The sequence below is a fragment of the Lissotriton helveticus genome, chromosome 2_1 (assembly GCF_964261635.1).
Source record: "Lissotriton helveticus chromosome 2_1, aLisHel1.1, whole genome shotgun sequence".
Classification (NCBI taxonomy): Eukaryota; Metazoa; Chordata; class Amphibia; order Caudata; family Salamandridae; genus Lissotriton; species Lissotriton helveticus.
In genome coordinates, this window is record NC_136059.1 from 212,985,899 (window position 1) to 213,009,300 (window position 23,402).

The following is a 23,402-nucleotide window of genomic DNA, read 5'->3' on the forward strand; positions in this document are numbered from 1 at the left end:
GCACCTCTCTTACCTATTTCTGCACCTCTCTTGACTCTTTCAATACCTCTCTTGCCTCTTTCTGTACCTCATTTGCCTCTTTTTGCACCTCTCTTACCTTTTTCTGTACCTCCCTTGCCTCTATCTGCACCTCTCTTGCCTTTCTACTCAACTCTAGCCTCTTTCTGCACATCTCTTGCCTCTTGCTGTACTTCTCTTATCTCTTTCTGCACCTTATGGACTTCACTTTTTTCTTTCTTCACCGCTCTTTCTTCTTTCTGCACCTCTCTTCCTTCTTTTTGCCCCTTTTTTCCTTTTTCTGCATTTCTCTTGCTTCTGCCTTTCTGAACCTTTATTCCTCTTTCTGTACTTCTCTTGCCTCTTTCTGCGCCTCTCTTGCCTCTTTCTGCACTTCTCTTGCTTCTTTCTGTAGCTCACTCTCCTCTTTCGGCACTTCTTGCCTCTTTCTGGACCTCTCGCCTCATTCTACACCTCTCTTGTTTCTGTATCTCTGTTGCCTCTTTTGGTACCTCTCTTGCCTCTATCTGCACCTCCCTGGCCTATATCTGTCACTTTCTTGCCTTTCTACTCAACTATTGCCTCTTTCTGCACCTCTCGTGCCTCTTTCTGCACTTCTCTTGCCTCTTTCTGCATCTCCCTTGCCTCTTTCTGTTCCTCACTCTTTTCTTTCTGCACCTCTCTTTCTTCTTTCTGCACCTTTCTTGCTTCTTGCTGTACCTTTCTTCCTTTTTCTGCATTTCTCTAGTTTTTGCCTCTCTCTGAACTTCTCTTGCCTCTTTCTGCACCTCTCTTGCCTCTTTTTGCACCCCACTCTCTTCTTTATGGACCACTCTTGCTTCTTTCTGCACTTCTCTTGCTTCTTTCTACGCTTTGTTGCTTCTTTCTCCACCTTTCTGCTTCTTTCTGCACCTCTCTTCTTTCTGCACCTCTCTTCCGTCATTCTGCAGCTCACTCTCTTCTATCTGTTCTTCTCTTGCCTCTTCTATACCTCTCTTCCCTCATTCTGCAGCTTACTCTCTTCTATCTGTACCTCTCTTGCCTCTTTCTGCACATCCCTTGCCTCTTACTGCACCGCTCTTGCCTCGTTCTATACCTTTCTTGCATCTTTCTGCAACTCTCAATCCTCTTTCTGAACCACGCTGGCCTCTTTCTATAACTCTCTTACCTTTTTAAGTATCTCTCTCACCTCTTTCTGCCCCTCTCTTGCCTCATTCTACACCTCTCTTGTTTCTGCACCTCTGTTTCCCCTTTTTGCACCTCTCTTGCCCCTTTCTGTACCTCCCTGGCCTATATCTGTCACTTTCTTGCCTTTCTACTCAACTATTGCCTCTTTCTGCACCTCTTGTGTCTCTTTCTGCACTTCTCTTGCCTCTTTCTGCATCTCCCTTGCCTCTTTCTGTTCCTCACTCTTTTCTTTCTGCACCTCTCTTTCTTCTTTCTGCACCTTTCTTGCTTTTTGCTGTGCCTTTCTTCCTTTTTCTGCATTTCTCTTATTTTTGCCTCTTTCTGAAACTTTCTTCCTCTTTCTGAACTTCTCCTGCCTCTTTCTGCACTTCTTGCCTCTTTCTGTACCTCTTTTGCCTCTTTCTGTGCCTTTCTTCTTCTTTCTGCTCTTCGCTTGCCTCTTTCTGCACCTCATTTGCCTCTTTCTGTACCTTTCTTCTTCTTTCTGCTCTTCTCTTGCCTCTTTCTATACCACTTACCTCTTTCTGCACTTCTCTTGCCTCTTTCTGTACCTCTCTTGCATCTTTCTGCCCCTCTCTTGCCTCTTTCTGAAGCTCACTCTCTTCCTTCTGTACCTCTCTTGCATCTTTCTGCTCCTCTCTTGCCTCTTTCTGAACCACTCTGGCCTCTTTCTATAACTCTCTTACCTCTTTATGTATCTCTCTCACCTTTTTCTGCACCTCTCTTGCCTCTTTTTGCACCTATCTTGCCTCTTTCTGCACCTCCCTGGCCTATATCTGTCACTTTCTTGCCTTTCTACTCAACTATTGCCTCTTTATGCACCTCTCGTGCCTCTTTATGCACTTCTCTTGCCTCTTTCTGCATCTCCCTTGCCTCTTTCTGTTCCTCACTCTTTTCTTTCTGCACCTCTCTTTCTTCTTTCTGCACCTTTCTTGCTTCTTGCTGTGCCTTTCTTCCTTTTTTCTGCATTTCTCTTGTTTTTGCCTCTTTCTGAACTTCTCTTGCCTCTTTCTGTACCTCTCTTGCCTCTTTTTGCACCCCACTCTCTTCTTTATTGACCACTCTTGCTTCTTTCTGTACTACTCTTGCTTCTTTCCATGCTTTGTTGCTTCTTTCATCACCTTTCTGCTTCTTTCTGCACCTCTCTGCTTTCTGCACCTCTCTTTCCTCTTTCTGCAGCTCACTCTCTTCTTTCTGCACCTCTCTTGACTCTTTCTGCACCTCTCTTCCGTCATTCTGCAGCTCACTCTCTTCTATCTGTATCTCTCTTCCCTCTTCTACACCTCTCTTCCCTCATTCTGCAGCTTACTCTCTTCTATCTGTACCTCTCTTGCCTCTTTCTGCACATCCGTTGCATCTTTCTGCAACTCTCAAGCCTCTTTCTGCGCCTCTCTTGCCTCTTTCTTCACCTCTCTTGCCTCTTTCTGAACCACTCTGGCCTCTTTCTATAACTCTCTTAACTCTTTATGTATCTCTCTCACCTCTTTCTGCACCTCTCTTGCCTCATTTTACACCTCTCTTGTTTCTGTAACTCTGTTGCCTCTTTTTGCACCTCTCTTGCCTCTGTCTGTACCTCCCTGGCCTCTATCTGTCCCTTTCTAGCCTTTCTACTCACCTATTGCCTCTTTCTGCACCTCTTTTTCCTCTTTCTGCACTTCTCTTGCCTCTTTCTGCATCTCCCTTGCCTCTTTCTGTTCCTCACTCTTTTCTTTCTGCACCTCTCTTTCTTCTTTCTGCACCTTTCTTGCTTCTTGCTGTGCCTTTCTTCCTTTTTCTGTATTTCTCTTGTTTTTGCCTCTTTCTGAAACTTTCTTCCTCTTTCTGAACTTCTCTTGCCTCTTTCTGCACCTCTCTTGCCTCTTTCTGCTTCTCTCTTCTTTCTGCACCTCTCTTCCCTCTTTCTGCAGCTCACTCTCTTCTTTCTGCACCTCTCTTGCCTCTTTCTGCACCTCCCTTCCGTCATTCTGCAGGTCACTCTCTTCTATCTGTACCTCTCTTGCCTCTTTCACACCTCTCTTCCCTCATTCTGCAGCTTACTCTCTTCTATCTGTACCTCTCTTGCTTCTTTCTACACATCCCTTGTCTCTTTCTGTACCGCTCTTGCCTCTTTCTATACCTTTCTTGCATCTTTCTGCAACTCTCAAGCCTCTTTCTGCGCCTCTCTTGCCTCTTTCTTCACCTCTCTTGCCTCTTTCCGACCTCTTTTCTTTCTGTACCACGCTTGCCTCTATCTGCACCTCTGTTGCCTCTTTTGCAACTCTATTGCCTCTGTCTGCACTAATCTTGCTTCTTTCTGTGGGTCACTCTCTTCTTTCTGTACCTCTCTTGCCTCTTTCTGTACCTCTCTTGCCTCTTTCTGTACCCCACTCTCTTCTTTATGGACCTCTCTTGCTTCTTTCTGCACTTCTCTTGCTTCTTTATACACCTTTCTGCTTATTTCTGCAAATCTCTTCCTTCTGCACCTCTCTTCCCTCTTTCTGCAGCTCACTCTCTTCCTTCTGCACCTCTCTTGCCTCTTTCTGCACCTCTCTTCCTTCATTCTGCAGCTTACTCTCTTCTATCTGTATCTCTCTTGCCTCTTTCTGCACATCCCTTGCCTCTTTCTGCACCGCTCTTGCCTCTTTTTATACCTTTCATGCATCTTTCTGCAACTCTCAAGCCTCTTTCTTCACCTCTCTTGCCTCTTTCCGACCTCTTTTCTTTTTGTACCACTCTTGCCTCTTTCTGCACCTCTGTTGCCTCTTTTGCAACTCTATTGCCTCTGTCTGCAGTAATCTTGCTTCTTTCTACAGCTCACATTCTTCTTTCTGTACCTCTCTTGCATCTTTGAGCACCTCTCTTGCCTCGTTCTGTGGCTCACTCTTTTCTTTCCGCACCTCTTTTGCCTCTTTCTGCACCTATCTTCCAACTTTCTGCAGCGCACTCTCTTCTTTCTGCACCTCTCTTGCCTATTTCTGCACCTCTCTTGCCTCATTCTGTACTTCTCATGCCTCATTCTGCACTTCTCTTGGTTATTTCTGAAGCTTACTCCCTCACTCCTTCACCCTCGAGTGAGCTCACCTCTTTCATCACTCCTCCTGCTTCTTTCTGCACATTATATTCACTTTTTGCACGTCTCTTGATTTTTTTCTGTACTTTTTCTGCCTTTTTCTGAACTTCTCTTGCTTCTTTCTGCACCTTTCTTTCTCTTTCTGCTTGTCTAACCTATCAAGGTGTAGTTAGAAATTAGCATTTAAAAAACCTTAGAAATTAACTGAATAAAAATCAGGTTTCAGGGATGTTATAGTTTGAAATTAGCATTTAAAAAACCTTAGAAATTCACGGAAAAAACATAGGTTTCAGGAACGTTATAGTTAGCTGGACATTTCACTCATAAAAACCATAGAAATTCCCCTGTTAGTTCAGCTTACTATAACTCACCCCCCTGCAATACACTGCTGATGACGTGACATATTACATCACTCATGACATGGACAGTGACATCACTGTTGACATCACTGATAACATCTCAAATGACATCACTGATCACATCACTGATGACATCATCCATGTGATAATTTCATGCATCTACTCGCACCCTAATATAACTTTACATACACCCACCCTAAATTACAGACTGCCATTCTCAAAACCATAGACACTCTAACAACAATAACTACATACCCACTCATTGATTCTTAGGTCTACACACACATCCACTCACTCACCCGTACAGTCACTCATACTCATGGTCACTCACTACAGGACTATCATATGCACTCATACACCTATATAGACACCCACACACCGCCAATCATCCATAGAGGTACTCACACACCTAGTCAGTCATGCAAATATTATTCACACTCCCATTTACTCACCTATACAGTTATACACACACCAGCTCACTTAGTCATACAAATACTAGCACATTCTTACGTTCTTATACGATCACTGATACAAGCAAACACTCATCCATGCAACCACTCTCACAATTACACACTCTCACTTATAGCCATTTATACACTCTAACACACATATATACTGTCTTTCATATATGTGGTTACTCACACATGTACAAATGAGATATACATTCACTCACTAACACACCCATACACACACTCACCCACCCATACAGTCCATCACAGATGTACACTTCAAAGTTTGCACCCAGTGAATCACCCACTCACACATCTATGTACAGAGTCACACACACCCCACCCAGACAAACACCCATAGAGATACTCCAATCCACTGCTGATGATGTCACATATTACATCATTCATGACATGGTCAGTGACATCACTGATGACATCACTGATGACATCTCAAATAACATCACTGATGACATCATCCAGTGAAAGTGGTTTGGTTCGTTATTTAAATATGTATGATATATATATAGCAATCTCACTTGAAGACTAAGTGGATGTATAAGTGTGAGAATGGAGGATTTAGTACCAATGTGATTGACTGTCTATGTGAGGAATTTTAAGTGTCTCACTAAATATATGGGATAGTGATTAAACTGTATGAATACCTGTATCGCTCTATGTCTTGTTGTGTAAACTACTACATAAGGTGGTTACTACCCATGTGAAAGTCTACATTAATATAGGATAGTGAATGAATGTGTGTGTGGTTGGGTGGGATGTGTGTGACTGTGGAAAGATGTGTAAATAGTTGAGTGAGTAAGTATATGAGGTTAAGACTATGTGGAAACAGTTGTTTGGGTGAGTGAATCTCTTTATGGGTGTGGTGATGAGTAAATATATTTCTCATTGATATATGTCCAACAAACTCAAATATAAAAAGCAGTGTATGTGACAGTTATTTTATATAAATAAGTATACATAATACTCAGTGATTGTATGAGTGATGTATGGATAACTGTATACTTGTAATACTGATTTTATAACACACTAAGTATGAGTTACTATCTACATGAATAAATAAAGTGGTGTTTGTAGAAGTGTATAGGTAAGTAAATGTAAGTATGATCAATTGCTTGCATACGTGAGTAGGTGTCTGCATAAATTAATAGGATGTGAGCTGGTGTGTAATGTTGATGTAGGTATATAGTGTTCTATTGATCTTTGTTAGCATGTATGAGTGAATCCATAGGTAAGTGTTTAGATGTGTGTGTAGATGTAGGAATCACTGAGTGGGTTTTAAGAAACGTGTACTGGTGTGTCAATGTTTCAAATATGGTACTTCATATTTTATAATGTGTGTTAAAATATTATGCTACTCTATGATCATATGTATCAGCTTGTCACATGGATGATGTCATCAGTGATGTCATTTGAGATGTCATCAGTGATGTCACTGACCATGTCTTGAATTATGTAATATGTGACATCATCAGCAGTGGATTGCGGGCGCGCGAGTTATAGTTAGTGCAACTAACTATAACAGGGAAATTTCATTAGTTTTATACGAGTTAAATAGCCAGCTAACTATAACACCCCTGAAACCTATGGTTTTTTCTGTAAATTTCTAAGGTTTTTTAAATGCTAATTCCTAACTGTAACTTGTCTGTAACCTCAGGTTTTTTAAGTGAATTTCAAAGGTTTTTTAAATGCTAATTCCTAATTATAACATGTCTCAAACCTATGTTTTTTCAGTGAATTTCAAAGAATTTTTAAATCATAATTTTAAAATATATTTATTGTTTTTTAAATATCATATTTTTAAGATATATTTATTGTTGTTTGTTATATATAATTTTTTTAATATTTTCTAACTATATTTTTTTAATCATTTTATTTTTAGATGTTATTTTTTAAATTACATGACACATTTTTTTAAATGTAATTTTTTTACATTAAAATATATTTTTTCATTATTATATATTGTTCCTAATATACTTAAATTATTTTATTTCTTTTTCTCTTATTTTATGGAGTTGTGCACTGCTCGAACACCCTGCTTGTTTACTGCGCAAAACTTGTCTGCCATTTTACGGTCGTTGTGTAGGATCCGAGTAGGGTGCACGACGGGTACGACTTTTCCAACGCGGTTGCTATGCGACCTGTGCCCAATGCCTGACTAATAAGCGACATGTACGTATAAGGTGACTTGACGGATGCGCGGTAGCGATTGATGTCATATGTATATCGGAAGCAATGGTTGTGCTGCTTCCACGATTTTCTTAATGTTGGAAAAGTTATTTCTATATATTTAATATAAATATTAAGAGAAGATATTTTCTGAGGTTATTATAAAAATAATATTCTTTAACTTTCATAACTTTTTAATGCAATTTCGCGAACTCCTGCTGGACGCGAGCACGATGCAAGCAGGGTGCGTATTGACTGTCCACATCCTACACGCATCCTACCCTCAACCCATGTGACTTTAAAAACAGAGACTTCATTGGTTCATTACACGTCCTATTGAAACTATTATAGGACCTCACCCATTTAAATCACTCTTATTATAACTTTTCTGAAGGAAAGACCTCTTGTGAAAATCTGCTGCTCTTTCTTTTTTAAAGAAGAGATTCATTTAAGGACACTATGGCTGCTAGTCCACCATCATCCTCTGATTCAGAGAACTTAGCACAGCAAGAATTTGTTTCTGAACCTCCACTAAAGCAAAAATATACCAGCACTGTCTGGAAATGTTTCACCTTTCCACCAGGCTTAAAAAAGGGAACTGCAACAAAAGTTACTTGCCGAATATGCAATGAAGTGCTTTTAAGAGGAGACTCCAACAAAAAGTACTCATGCGGAACTGCAAGCATGCAGAAGCACTTACAATCTAAGCATCCGGTCAACTTTGCAAAGGAGGAGTTAAGGAGATTGAGAGAGGCTCTTCCTACTTCATCAGAAGGCCCGAGTACGAGTGGACCAACACCATCAACCTCTACCGCACACCCTGATATTCATCCTCAATTTGGGAAACTGAGAATGACCTGTGTGAAAAGTGGACGGCTGATAGCTTATGGAGAGCAGTCGGTGGATCTGGTGTGTCGAGCTGTTGACCACCACCATTGTTAGATTTCTTTTCTCCTCTCCTCCCAATTTTTTGTTCGCCTTTCCCAGTTCTCATGTTTTCCCCTGTTTTACAAAAACAAAAAAATAGAAAATTGTTCAAAAGATCCCCCCCCCCCAAAAAAAAACAACAAAAAGAAAATAAAAGTTATTTTCAAAACTAACTACTCTGGTTAAAGAAATATCTAAACTAGAATGCCAGTGTCTGAAAGTTGAGAATGAATGTAACGTAGTGCATAATTGACTATAAAAATACATTTCTGATGTGTGGTGAATGCATAAGTGCAGAATAATAAGGAAGTGCTTCAGCATGACCTTGTTAACTGTTTAACTACAGTGAGCTGTGGTACTTCTAAAGCACAAGGATGTAACATATGTACATAAATATGTTGCAATTCTGTGCTTCTCTCTGCACAGCTGCAGAAACTGCAGGCATGTGGTGACACAGGCACCCTTGCACCATGGAGCAAAGATGTCCGTGTCACGTGGAGATTGTTTTTGTGCAAGAAGGGACACCTTTCTGCACAAAAACAAACAGTAAAGACATTTTTCTACTTCAATATATGCTGTGCATTCCAGCATATATTGAAATTGAAAAGATGAGGAGAAATGAAAACAATTTTTCTCGTAGTGCTTTGCTAAACCAATAGAAGGATAGTGTAGCATTCACAGACATGTCCAGATTTCTGATTTCTGATAAATCTGGAAATGTGTCTTCTTTTATGAGTGCTCTGTGCAAACACGCACAACAAAACCTATAGAAGACCTTTTCAACGCAAAGTACTGTGTATAATGAGATTATATTTACATCAAAAAGAATAGGTATACAGAATACCTTTTCCTCACCTCATGAATAGGAAAGAGAGTAAATGGCTAGGCCATTTTTTATTATGGTAGTAAATTTCGGTACTGATAACAGAGAATAAGATACATTTACAACTATTTACGTTTTAGGGAACTATTAGGACATATTTATATATTACTGAAGGGAAGAGATGTGACCTAATATAACATCTGCAAAAACACTGACTGATGTGGTTTAAATTAAACAGTTTAATTTCTTTTGATTCTAAATTACCAAGACCTGCAAAATAACCATAATAGTCTATTCTGTAGTATACCATATATCTTGCAGACAGGTGTTCTGAAGCAGTCTCCTATTTTATACCTTTTTGCATTCCAATTTTCTAACAGAAATCTAGTCCATCTATGTTCCTTTTCTTCCACTGTGTGGAAACACAGTTCATTCTCCATTTTAAGACTTACTAAAACTTACCTCAACAGTAATACACGCAAAAAACAGTACACATTTTATTCACTTGTTTTTTATATTCTGTATGGTAGTAAATATGATAAGATCTGTAAAAAAAGAAAAAATAGTTATAACATATAATAATACATTTTTAACAGCACAGCATAATTTCAACATTTTAATTTCTTTGCCTTTTTTGCTGTTCTCAAAATATAATGAATTTCACTAGAAACAGTGATTTCAATTGCACTCATCACATAACAGCGGGCAAAAAAACCCCAATCAATTAGATTGATAAAAAAAAACAATAAGACATCTATAGTAAAATACTAGATAATACAAATCACACGTATATAAAAATATTACTGCTAAGAAAATGTTATAACTTAAATTTATAAACACTATAAATAATGCCACTTAAAATTATACATTGAGACAATGCGCAACAAAAAGTCCATAATTCAAATAAATAAATTTCCTTGATGCCAAATTGTATTTTTGCAGTAATTTTTATGTAAATTGTCCAATGATAACCCTATAAAATGATAACAATAAATTCCTCAGAGGCTGAATTATATTCTCAAAACTTTGGCTTTAAAAATATTTGATAGGAATTTGGCAATTCAAAAGGCAAACGTTGTTTGAAAACCAACTCAGCATCATTTCTAAGACTCCAGCCTTTCTCACTTTTGAGATATGCATTGTAATATCCTGATGTTATTGAAGGACCATTGTGGAAAATTATTGCTACTGCTACAAAAGTCCTTCCAGATATTGATAGTTGTGCAGCAACAAAATGTTTTAGTAAAGTTTCCAATTTTCTTCCATCGCTGCACAACGTTGCATCATTAAAATGATATATTTTCCATATCTTTGGATAAATAATGTTGATAATATTTATGATTTGCATTGCCTACACTCCATGCTCTGGTTTGCAACTTTAACTAATTTACTGAAAGACACTGATTTACAGTCCGGTTATGTCAAATATAAAAATCTTTCAGTGTCTACATTAGTGCTACATGTATACATACAATTTTCACATTGATGTTCCCATTTATAACAAAGGCCAAAAATATTCTCTATGTCTACACCTTCATTTTCCAATTATGTAAGCATATACATTAAAAACTCCTGAGCATCTTGTTGGATATTTTGTGTAAATTGTGTAGAACCAGAACATACATCCAAAAGATTACGAACATCAGAAACGCTTTGTGTTTTACTTTTATCTGTTCTCAATTTTTCATAAAGAGAATGTAACAAAGAACAACATCTTTTTTCCCGATTCTCCATAATTTGCTGTTGCAAAACTTCAAGAAAAAAAACATTGACCACTACATTAGCATAGCAGTTGACACCAGAACTGTTTTCAAACTGAAAATCAACAATCTCTTCAACAGTGTCCTTTTTCTTTTTGCTTGTAATCACAACATCTTCTTGCTTTTTGCCCCTCTCTACACCTTCAGTACAGATATGCTCATACCTTCTTTTTTGAGCAATCACACGCTTTTCAAATTCAGGATATTTACCTAAATTAGGAGCATATGTTCTTCTTAATCTATTGTATTCTTTGACACCGTTGGCATCTGGAGTAATCTTGGTATCATCAAAATCAATCAAATACAAACCAGATAATGTTCTGACTTTGGACGAAGCAACATATGCCATACCCTATTTAAACACAGTACTTCCCATGTTCACCAAAGCACTGTCAACACTTAAACCTTGAGATTTATGAATAGTCACTGCATATGCCAGAATAAATGGAAACTGTTTTCTACGGATATATAAATCTTTAACAAGCAAAAAACGAACAGAACAACAACCAATTTGTTTCACTTCTTCAATTTGATCAAATTTAATCTTTAAGAATTCAATACCATCTTTATTTTGATAATTACCAAAATCCACAACGTTGCCCATTGCTCCATTAAATAAACCTTTTTCTACATCCAAATTATGCATTAAAATGATCCAACAGTTTCTACATACATAAAGATTATTTTCTAAACCAGCAGTTTTAGATATTGATTTTTCTAAAGAATCCAATTTTGTCTTCAATTTGTCGTTCAAAATAATAATGATTCCTTCATGTTCTATTTTATCGATGGCTTCCAATTTTATTATTTCTTCATTTTCCAGTTTCAAAAGTTGTTCGTTCAATATAGAACACACAGGCAGTGTTGGCATTAAGCAGATTACAGATTTCTTATCTGCAATTTCCATGTATATTTTCTCAGGACTATATTTTCATTTGGAAACAAATTGGAAAGTAATCGAGTCTGTAAAGCTTGTTTGCTATGTTCTGTCTGTAGTCCAATTCTTATATCTTGGAGAATACTTCCATAATCAACATCATTTTCCTGTCGCATATTTGTAATGAGTTCTTTCTATTCAAAATAGGACCAAATGTTCATGTTTCCAACACTACCCAGAGACTTTCTGGTGTATTCATGCACAAGTGTTTTAAAAACTGGTTGTCCTTTTACAGGAGTCAGTTGCAGTAGATCTCCAAAAACTATGACGTGTTTTCCTCCAAATAATACGTCATACTCTGTTTTAAACATGTGCTGCATTCTTAAATGCACAAAGGCAAGAATTAAGATGTAGATCATGCTTACCTCATCAATAATGAGAAGTTTCATTTTCTTCAAGATTCTTGAAACTTCACAGCAAGCTTCTCCAGATAGCTTGTGATATTCCAATGTGTTTTCATGCTCTACTGGTAGCATTAGTAAAAAATGTAAAGTAATTCCTTTAATGTTGTGTGCTACCAACCCAGTTGGAGCAGTGACAACACAAGACAAATGCGAATCTGATTTCTGTGGATAACTTCTAATTACATTAATTAAAAAACGTTTTCCTGTTCCAGCTTGTCCACTCACGTACATTTGGATAGGTTGAAAAGACGTACATGAGCATTCTTTCTTTTAATGAAGTAATCCATGGTCAATCTGTTGTCTCACTTGTTTTTATATTTCTTTCTGCTCAACATTTAGTTGTTCTTCCAAATTTCCTAAGTTTATTACATCTTCTTGAGATTGATACATTGCTGTTTCCTCCTCATTCATGGCGATTGCTGCTTCGTTTTCAACAATTGGTTGTCCTAGTGGATCTTGACTCTGCGCAGCAGAACTTTATATGTCTTGAGAACTGTCTCTAGTAATCTCAGCTGCAATTGTAGCTTTTTGATCAATTTCATCATTCAACATTTTCACATAATTTGCAAAAGCACTGCATTGTATGCTATCTTTATAAGCATTAAAGGAATCTTCATAGCTCTGGAAATCTCCAAGTAATTCCAGTTCTGAACGCCAAAGGTTTGAATAGTTGTAAAAGGGCTAAATAGTAAAATTCCCTTTTATCAGCAGTGTCGCAACTCAGCTTCCTGTGATTAATCAAATGTCCTTTTGTTTGTTTCACCAAACATCCTTGGGAACCAATGACTCCATATTTTCCATCATTGATGTTCTCTGTAGTATTCCGTTTAAAAGTGTAGTTTTGCAGCACTTCATAGAGACACATGTTCTCAAGATGATGACTTCTGTTTGGGTAATATTTGTCCAACATAATCGTTTTCAAAATATCTGTAATTTCTGGATCTTTTTCTGCTAATTATTCAATTTCTTGAACAGATTTCAGTACACGATTTCACATTGCTGCAAGGCCTAGACTCACATAAAGGATACTTCTAGATTTGGAGTATAGACTTGCCGATGATAACCAATCTGAGCATTCATATGCTCCGATTTCTTGATGCAATAACATCTTCAAACTGAAACTGTATCATTTCTTAGAGTCTTCTCATGAGAAATCTCTTCCCACATTTCTTTCAATTCGGTCTTTTCTGATTTTGAAATATAAGATGTTAGATATCGAGCAACAGCAATGGAATTGTCCACAACATATTGAATATCCATGTTAGCATTCCACATGGATAAAATGACTGGGTTGTAGTCATTTATGTATTTTGACTCTTCATTTCTTCTTAAGTTGTAGGTATTTTTTGGAGACTTTCTAGTGATAGTATGTCGCAAAGATGACATAAAACTATTCACTCTTCCTTTCGATATTACAGGACATGAAAATCCAAAACGACATTTGATGTAGAACTTGTCCTTAGATTTGCACTTTCGTCAACAGTATTTTCCACATCGGTGGCTTTGGAATCATAACACTTGTGCTCTTAAGTTATTTTCTTCAGTTTTTTTAGGTACAGCACATGTTGCATATTCTTCAATAAAACTCAAAACAGTATCATCCGCATCTGTTCCAAATTTGGGACCGTCCTTAATCCATAACAGCATATGTATATGAGGAGCCCCTCTTGCTTGATACTCCTTTCTCCAAAAGTAAATCCACAACTTCACCAAGAGGAGGATTTTTTTTATTGCAGATAAAAGACATCATAGCCTCAAATCTATGATTGAAATACTTGCATACATTAACAGGATCCAAAGAGCACAATTCTCCAGATGTCTTGTATTCAATGTTTTTTATATTCAACTTTTTGCCTCTCGAAGAAATTCTAGCAAATCATCCCAAGCGTACTCAGCACAGCTTAGGGTAAGGAACCATGTTGGAGTTCCTAAGTTCTGTAGCGTACATCTCAGTTCTCCATGACGACTGTACCAATATTCATTAGTCCCACGCTGACATGCCATCAGATTAATGAGCTGAGATTCTAAATGATCATCTCTCTGGTGTACTTTATCCATAAAATCTTTTGCAGATACATTGTGCAGATGTATTCCAGATTTTAGAATATGTTTGACTGCACATGAAAGTCCAGACAAGTCACTTTCAAACAAAAGATGAAATATATAAGGGATACATTGTTGAAATCTTGGATATTCTGCACATAATATTGTTGTCCGATATTCAGATAGAGGAATCTGCTTAGGACATTCATCATATCATCCTCCTTTTCCAGTGGGGAACAACTGTGGAAAACAACGAGCTTCCAAGCTCTCTTCCCACAGACTCATGGGACTTCCTTTTGCCTTTTTCATTTGGAACAAATCAAGTGTGTTTCCCATCACTTCTTTTGAATGAAGAGGATGCACACTATAATGTTCATAGATTTCTTCACATCTTAACATGTCCACTTTTTCAATTTGTCCACTTGACGTTTCAGTATCTTCTAAAACTATTTCTTCTCCTATATAAACATTATTATAGTATGCATTGTTTTTTATCAAATACAATGTTGCCTTTTGCCCTTTCCTAACATCCACTAACTCCTGCCAGATGAATAACTAGAGGTTCACTTTCTACACTGTTTACACCAATAGTTTTAATATTTTGCCTTAAATCTAACAGTAAATACACCACTCTTCCTATTAATCCTCTTTGTAAATCTGAAGGAGGCAAGTTACCTGTTTTAGGCTCCATACGAACAATAGCCTGAAACAGGTGCACACACTGAAGGAGAATAGACTCATAGGTATTGAGATCTGTCAGTTGTGGAGGAATAGTATCTAACTCTAAATTATTTTGCACAGCTCTAGCAGGCTTTGTATTCTCATCTAACTTGTTATAACATTGTTTACAAATACGCTGATCAGAACCCAAATCAAAACAATTCTCTACCAACAAATAAGTTGCAAATTCCTTCCACTTATCATAAGTTTTTTTGTTTTTTTTAAATACAGATCAACACTCCTAGTCTGATTTTTGTAGTGAGTTCGGCGACAACAAATACAAGAAAAATTTGGCCTTTCACCTGAAATCACCTTAAACTTTGTAATTTCATTTTCAAAAATGTTGGTACAACCATATTCAACGTTCTCTGCAACATTTTCTTCTATTAATGTTTGAGTTTCTTCACTCTCTTCTTCAGGACCAAAGTAGCAAAACTCAATACCATCACAAACCTTTTTCACATCTGATACGGACCTTCGCAAAAGAGCACTGTTCAACTCACTTAACTTTAGTGCTGGACTTTTTGCCTAATACAATCTTCTCACTAACTTGCGCATTTGAGTATGATGTACTGCCAACATCCTGAAATGGTGAAAAACACTTTGACATACTTTCCTTGAAAGACAAGCCAGAAAGTGACCTTACAAACCAGTATGTTTTCTCACTCTGCAAGAGTCTAGTCCTCGCAACAGCATAATCTTTTGTTTAACACTTTTTTTTATAATATGCTTGTAAGAAATGACCTAATTTATCAATAGATTCTTGCCGTACACTACAAATACTACTACAATCCCAAGTTTACACTGGGGCTTTAGGACGTCTGCCTAGAACTTCATCGGCTATCACTTCTTCTGCATTTCCCAATTGGACAACCATCTCTAACGTCATAAGCTCGACCACTGGTGTCAACTGCATGCAACAAATTATTGCTCTGTAAATAACTCTCTTCATTAAAAAAAGGCTCAGAACTTGAACTATGTTTCCATTGTCCTAAAAAAAATAACAACATTAGTTTTGTTAATTACACTTTCCCTCTTACTTTTGGCCTTCATTTTCGGCCACATGCATCATTGTAGGATTTTGCAATTCCTAAATTGCGAAAATTAAGGAATCGCAATTTAGGAATTGCAAAATCCTATGCATCAAGAAATCGTAAATGTTTTTAGGATTTCCTAATTTTCTGTATTTGCGATTCCTTAATTGCGAATCGCAATTAAGGAATGGCATTACATTGATTCCTATGGGCCTAGAGGCCCATAGGAATCAATGCCTTTTTGCAATTTTCATTTAGCGAATCGCAATTTGTTGATGCATTTCAAGGGTGCTGAGGGGGGTCCAAAGTACCCCCCCTGCACCCTTGAAATTATTTTTTAAGTGCAAGTTTCACACACACATGTTCAAAGGACATGTGTGTGTGTAACATGACACTTTCAAAAATGCTTTTTTGAGCATTTTTGAAAGATTTCGCAAATTAACACGAGGGTCAACCTCATGTTAATTTGCACCTCCTATTTCCAAATTCGCATTTTTAAAAAAATGCATGCATTGCATTTAAGGAATCGCACAAATGCGATTCCTTAAATGCAATCGCATTTTTAGGAAATGCAAAAAATTGCGTTTTTTTTAAAAATTGTTTCATGCATACCAAAAAGAGATTTTGGAATCGCAAACGACGGAATTTTCCGATTCGCACCGTTTGCGACTCCAAAATCGTTTGATGCATGTGGGGGTAAGTGTATTGCTTTATCTAATGATCGAATTCTCTTCAGTACTAAAATTAAGACTTTTCTCTTTACTTCAAAAGCCTTTTCAACAATGGATTTAATATGCTTCTTCTTTTTATTAAAATTGTGTTCTCTTTTTATATTTTTTTTGTGTTTTCAGTAAGTTATTCACAACTCTGTTCTAAAATAATTTTTGGTGGATTTCTTTATATAGATTTTGTCTTCTTTTACTATAAGTTGTATCCTTTATTTTTACATTACCTTTTTTGCCTTTCCTATTCTTTTCACTTTTTCTTGTGCTTGGAACATTTTCACTGCTTTCCAAATTTTTTTTTCTCAGTCTAGTAATCTTTTTTATAAAGTCTTTTGAAGTCTTACCAGAAATTGTTCTCTTTTTTGCTACATTTTGTTGGTCTTCCAAGAGTTGTGGTTGAGTTTTGTTCAAATACGTATCCTTTTTATGACTTTTTATTCGTCTTTGTTTGTGCATAATGATAACTTTATTTTAAGGATGATAAACAGTATCTGTAAAAAATAAAAATATATAAGTATTTATTAAAAACGTAAAAAAAAGTATTCATTTTTATAAGTATACAAACACATTTCATACAAATTCTAACTAAAAAATTGTAGGCCTGAAACAGAACTATGAAAGTTGTAAGAGCACTACATTTAGTAAATAGATTACTACATGGTACATAAACAGTCACTATGCTTTTGGAACACTACAGATTTAGAATTTAGAGTAGTGCAGTGTTCTTTGTGTAGTGTAAAGACTCGTGCTGGGGTAGTGTTCTAGGGTAGCGCAGTGGTATTTGGGTAGTGTAGGAGATCATGCTGGGTTAATGTATTAGAATTTAGGGAACTGCACTGATGATTGCATAGTGTGGGTAGACGTTCTAGGGGTAGATTTAGGGTTTAGAGGTGTGCAGTGGTCTTTGAGTAGTGTAGGGGGGTCCTGCTGGAGTAGTGTTCTAGGATAGTGCAGTCGCGATAGGGTAGTGTAGGAGGTTGTACTGGGGCGAGATTTAGGGTTTACGGTAGTGCAGTGGACTTTGTGTACTGTAGAGGGTCCTGCTAGCACAGTATTCTAGGACACTGCAGTGGTCTTTATATAATGTACAGAGTTATGTTACGGATAGTGTTGTAGGATGCAGTGGTGTTTGTATACTGTAGGTGGTCATGCTGAGTACTGCAATGATGTTTGACTAGTGTAGACGATCGTGGTGAGGTACTGTTCTAGGATAGTGCATTGGTGTTTATGTAGTATATGGGGTCATATTAGGGATAGTGTTTTACAGTTTAAGGTACTGTAGTGGTGTTTGTGTAGTGGATGGAGTCGTACTGCAGTAGTGTTTTACATTAGTACAGTAGTGTTTCAGTAGTGTACGGGGTTCTACTGGAGTAGTGTTCTACAATAATACAGTCGTTATTGGGTAGTGTAGGAGGTGGTAGTGAGATAGATTTAATATTTAGAGTAATGCAATGGTATTTGAGTAGTGTTCAGGGTTGTGCTGTGTAGTGTTTTATTATTCAGGGTAGTACAGCTGTGTTTATGCAGTGTAGGGGGTCATACTAGGGGTAGATTTAGAGTTCAAAGTACTGCACTGGTCTTTCTGTAGTATAGAGGGTTGTGTTGTGGTAATGTTGTAGAAAATAAACTGGTGTATGGATAGTGTCGAAGGTGCTGCAGAACTATATTTAAGATTTACGGTAGGAAAACTGCAACATTCTATTGCCAATATCTTTGGCATCGATTAATGAATCTTCTTGAAATTTTCCAAACTTTTGGCCAGCTCAGTTCCGCTCCTTCCCTGAAAGTTTGGGGGTTATTGGTGAAGCGGGGAATGAGAAAAAAAGGGAGTCCCAAAACACGGTTTCCCCATGTTATCCAAAAACTGGGACATTTTGAAGTGTGATAACATAATTGGGGAAGATGTTCCAGACAGACCCAGCGTCACATGCAGGAAAGGCAGGAACATCAGGGATATGCTGGTGTGGAGTGACATCATCACTTACTCCACAGAACAGAGACAGGGCCTCAGGGGATTTTTTTCCCTGTTGCCATTGTAAAGCATGTAAAAACAGCACTTTCAGGAAGGCAGTTGAATACAATAGGATCAAGAAAGAAATCAATCAATTGCTCACGTGCAGTTCCACCCACGTGATTTATGTGATTGAATGTCTCTGTAAATTGTTGTATATAGGGAGCACTACCTTACTTGCCAACAAATGTGTCCTAGAACATAGTCGGGCCATCCCCCATAATGATGAGAAATACACTGTGGCCAGACATTTCAGGAACAAACACTTTTTCAACACCCCATCTCTCAGTTTTTTCATCTTAGAACAGATCAACAGGATCCCCAGGGGTGGCAACAGGGTGTTAAAACTGAGACAGAAGGAATCCAAGTACATTGTAGACTTTAAGTCAAAGGACCAGGGCAATGTAAATCAGGACGATGAACTTGTGATACATTGCGATGCAGTGTATCATGCACAACTAGCACCTTCTCTCTTCTCCCCTCTGGCTTGGTGCATATGAAAATGTTTATTTTTTATATATTGTTTTTAATGGAACTAATAATGTTTTTATTGTATGTTTTCCCACAGGAGGACAAATAGAAGAGGCCCAATCACCGCACTCACTATCACGGGCATTCTTTCCTTCTCACCATTTCAACACTTTCTTATCCCTGAGCACGCCTTCACTGATGGACAACTGTGGCAAGTACTATTGACCTTGCGGCAGAATTCTGTGCGTTCGCACTTATTACTTTTCTGTGATAACCCATGAAAATATCACCCATGGCAGAACATGAGTATTTTACTTTGTAACTTAATGTTCTCACTCTCCTAGCCCTTTTAGAATTATGTTACCATTGGTTAGTAAGGGCTTCATTTTGTCATGGCTTATAATTTACTGAGCCGGATGGAGCCAAAGTATTCATATACTATCCTCCTGAGTAGCGGAACACGAATATTTCACTTAGTGACAAGATGTTCCCACTCTTCTACCCCTATGAAAGTTAATGTTACCATTGGTAAATTAGGGCTCCATATTGTCGTGGCTTATAATTTCAGAGCCGCTATAACGCATGTGACAATGCAACAACCACCTGTTTTATATTTTTTTAGCAGGAAGAACTTTCTGCATGTTTAATCTTGGACACATTGTCTAGCACGAACATACAGGCTGTAGATCAATTACAATATTGGTTGTATTTGCAACCATTATTTCAAGTCGCTAGATCCTGCTGCATTTTGGGAGTTCAAATGTCAGGTTGATCATGCAGGTTCATTTCTGCATTCACGTATCAGGTAAAGGCACTTATCCTGTGCTTTGGGTTACACCATCTGAAATGACTGACATTTGAGGTTATAATACCGAACGTCATCTGTAGTGTATTCACGCTGAATTAGAGAGTTGTGAATTTTATTTTTATTTTTCCCTTTCTTGTTATTCTTTCATTGTACTCAGTTTTCCCACGTGGTAGTTACCTCATTAACTGTTTCGAACATGACGCTTAGCACATTCAAAGATGTCATGCATTTCTCTGTCGTTTGTATGAATTTACAAGTCCTATGTTTATATCCGTAACTTGCACAAAGCTTTATCAGTCGTTTTTCAAGTGCACTCACTCGTGAAAAAGGCTTCTTGAAGTCGAAACATGTTGAAGTTGAAATAAGCACCTTTGAACTTTGGATTGTCTGGCGTATTCCATATGGCTGACAGCGTACTAATTTTGGAACTTTGTTGAAACATTGATTTGACTACCGGCATGCTCGGCTGGTGCATATGCTACCTCCCACGTGGCCACCAGCATATGAGAAGGAGCGATCTTTGGAAATATATATATATATCGTCGAAACACTCGATCCTTTTTCTGAACAAAGTAGACGGCACTTCGAGCTTGAATGCAAAAGGGTGATTTATTGGCAGAACCCCCTGCCCCCAAAAAGACAGACGCGTTTCGCCGTGAAGGCTTCCTAAAAAAAAAATATATATATATATATATATATATATATATATCGTTCCTGCTTGTCCCAAACTTGCGAGATGCCCCACCCGTTGAAATGGGGCCACCGCTGGAAACAGGTATCGCTCAGCGGGCTTTTAATTTACCAGCAGAACATTCATGCACACAGTACAAGGGGATGTCTACATCCCTCCACGACTACAACCTCCAGAAAGCAACGCGCAGGCTCATCTAGAGCAGCCCATTGGGGGCGTGCGATCGCATATTTCAGAAGCTGTCAGCATCGGACTGTGCGTCATTTCCTCTTCACCACCTGTCTCTGAGGAAGAAATTCGAAACGCGTCAGGCAGGGGTGTAACGGCTGCGAAAGGAGTCGGCAAGCAAGCGTTTTCACCTGGGAGCAGGGCTGCAGCTTAAGGGCTGTGTGATCGTGCTTGAGGGCATCTCGCAAGTTTGGGACAAGCAGGAGCGATATATATATATATATGTATATATATATATATAGTTAGGATTGTTTTCCATAGGGAAATCGCAACATTCTATTGGGAATAACTTTGGCGCCGGTTGATGAATCTTCCTGAAATTTTCCTTAACTTTGCCTCGCGGCGCTCCACTCCTTCCCTAAGAGTTTGGGGGGATTCGTCAAGCGGGGGCCGAGATAAAAGGGGGGTCCCAAAACGTGTTTTCCCCATGTTAATTTCCATAGGGTGGTTGGACTCACTTTTAGCCCGAACGGCTGAATGGTTTTCCACCAAACTTGGCAAAATTGTAGGGACTGGTAGCCCGATGTGCCTTTGCTATGTCTCAAGATATGTGCTCCAGTGGTTTTTACAAAAATCAACTTTGAAAAAATATATATTGGGCTACATTGGGCTATATATATGTTAGAGCCCAAATGTAGCCCAATGTAGCAGAATGTAGCCCAATGTAGCCCAATGTAGCCCAAAGATGGCTACCAGAGACAAAAAAAACAAATGTAGCCCAAATATCAGCCAGATGTAGCCCAACTATAGCCCAATGAATGTCCCAGAGTGTTCTAGAGAACAACTAGAGCGCTAACAGTCTTACTTATGACAAAAGTATGGCACACCTGAAGTCATCTTGATTGGAATAAAGTAGTAACACTTAATACATTTAATTTGAAAAGGAACAAAATGAGGGGTTTCATTTTGCCATAGAAATTTTATATATATATATATATATTCACTGAAAAAACCATAGGTTATAGACCATATATAGTTAGGAATTAGCATTTAGAAAACCTTATTTTACTCACACAAAACCATTGAAATTCCATATATAGTTAGTTGCACTAACTATATATCGCGCACCCGCAATCCACTGCTGATGATGTCACATATTACATCATTCATGACATGGTCAGTGACATCACTGATGACATCACTGATGACATCATCTAGTGTCTGTGTGTTTTTGTAAAGTTTAAATACGTTTTACATATTGAAGAATGACTGGATGGATGGAAGACTGAGTGTGTGTGTGGCTGGCTGGGAGGTGTGTGACGCTGTGCATATCAATGTGTACTTGTATCAGTGATTGTAGAGAGTAAGTATGTGTTAGTATATGTGTGAAAAGTATGGTGTTCTGTGGTTAACTATAGATGAGGAAATCGAAGTGTGATTGATTCTTCACAGGACTGACTAGGTGTATGAGTGCATATGATAGTGTTCTAATAATAACTGACTGTATGTATGAGTAATTGTATGGGTGAATGAGTGAATGTGTGTGTAGACGTACGAATCAGTGAGTGCGTATGTAGTATAGACGTACGAATCAGTGAGTGCGTATGTAGTAACTGGTATTGGTGTGTCATGATGTCATCAGTGATGTCATTTGAGATGTCATCAGTGATGTCATTTCAGATGTCATTAGTGATGTCATCAGTGATGTCACTGAAGTATGGTGTTCTGTGTTTAACTGTATAGATGAAGAAATGGAAGTGTGATTGATTCTTTACAGGACTGACTTGGTGTGTGAGTAACTCCATGGATGAGTGGCAGTGTGTGACTGTCTGCATAGGTGTATGAGTGCATATGATAGTGTTGTAATAATGAGTGACTGTATGTATGAGTGATTGTATGGGTGAATGAGTGAATGTGTGTGTAGACGTAGGAATCAGTGAGTGCGTATGTAGTAACTGGTATTGGTGTGTCATGATGTCATCAGTGATGTCATTTGAGATGTCATCAGTGATGTCATCAGTGATGTCATTTGAGATGTCATCAGTGATGTCATCAGTGATGTCACTGACCATGTCATGAATGATGTAATATGTGACATCATCAGCAGTGGATTGCGGGTGCGCGATATATAGTTAGTGCAACTAACTATATATGGAATTTCAATGGTTTTGTGTGAGTAAAATAAGGTTTTCTAAATGCTAATTCCTAACTATATATGGTCTATAACCTATGGTTTTTTCAGTGAATTTTCAAGGTTTTGTAAATGCTAATTCCTAACTATATATGGTCTATAACCTATGGTTTTTTCAGTGAATTTCATTGGTTTTTTAACAGCTAATATCTGTAGCTGTAAAATGTATTCTTCTTTAAATCCAAAAATATATTTTATATGTTTATTAATAAAAAAATTTTTATATATTTTTTTTTCTTCGTTCTCGCTTCGCGAATTGGGAAGCTTCCCGTTAGCTGACCTTGATGCCGCGAAATAGACCGCGAGCCGGTAAACGTTTCTTTACCGCAACTGCCGCGTTAGAAAACAACATCGTGACGCCTCCCGTCCGCATGACGTTTCGCGTTGTCGCGTGATACGTCATATGACGTGCTACGTTAGCGAACTGGTACGCTTACCGAGTCGCAAAGCACAGGTTTCTGGA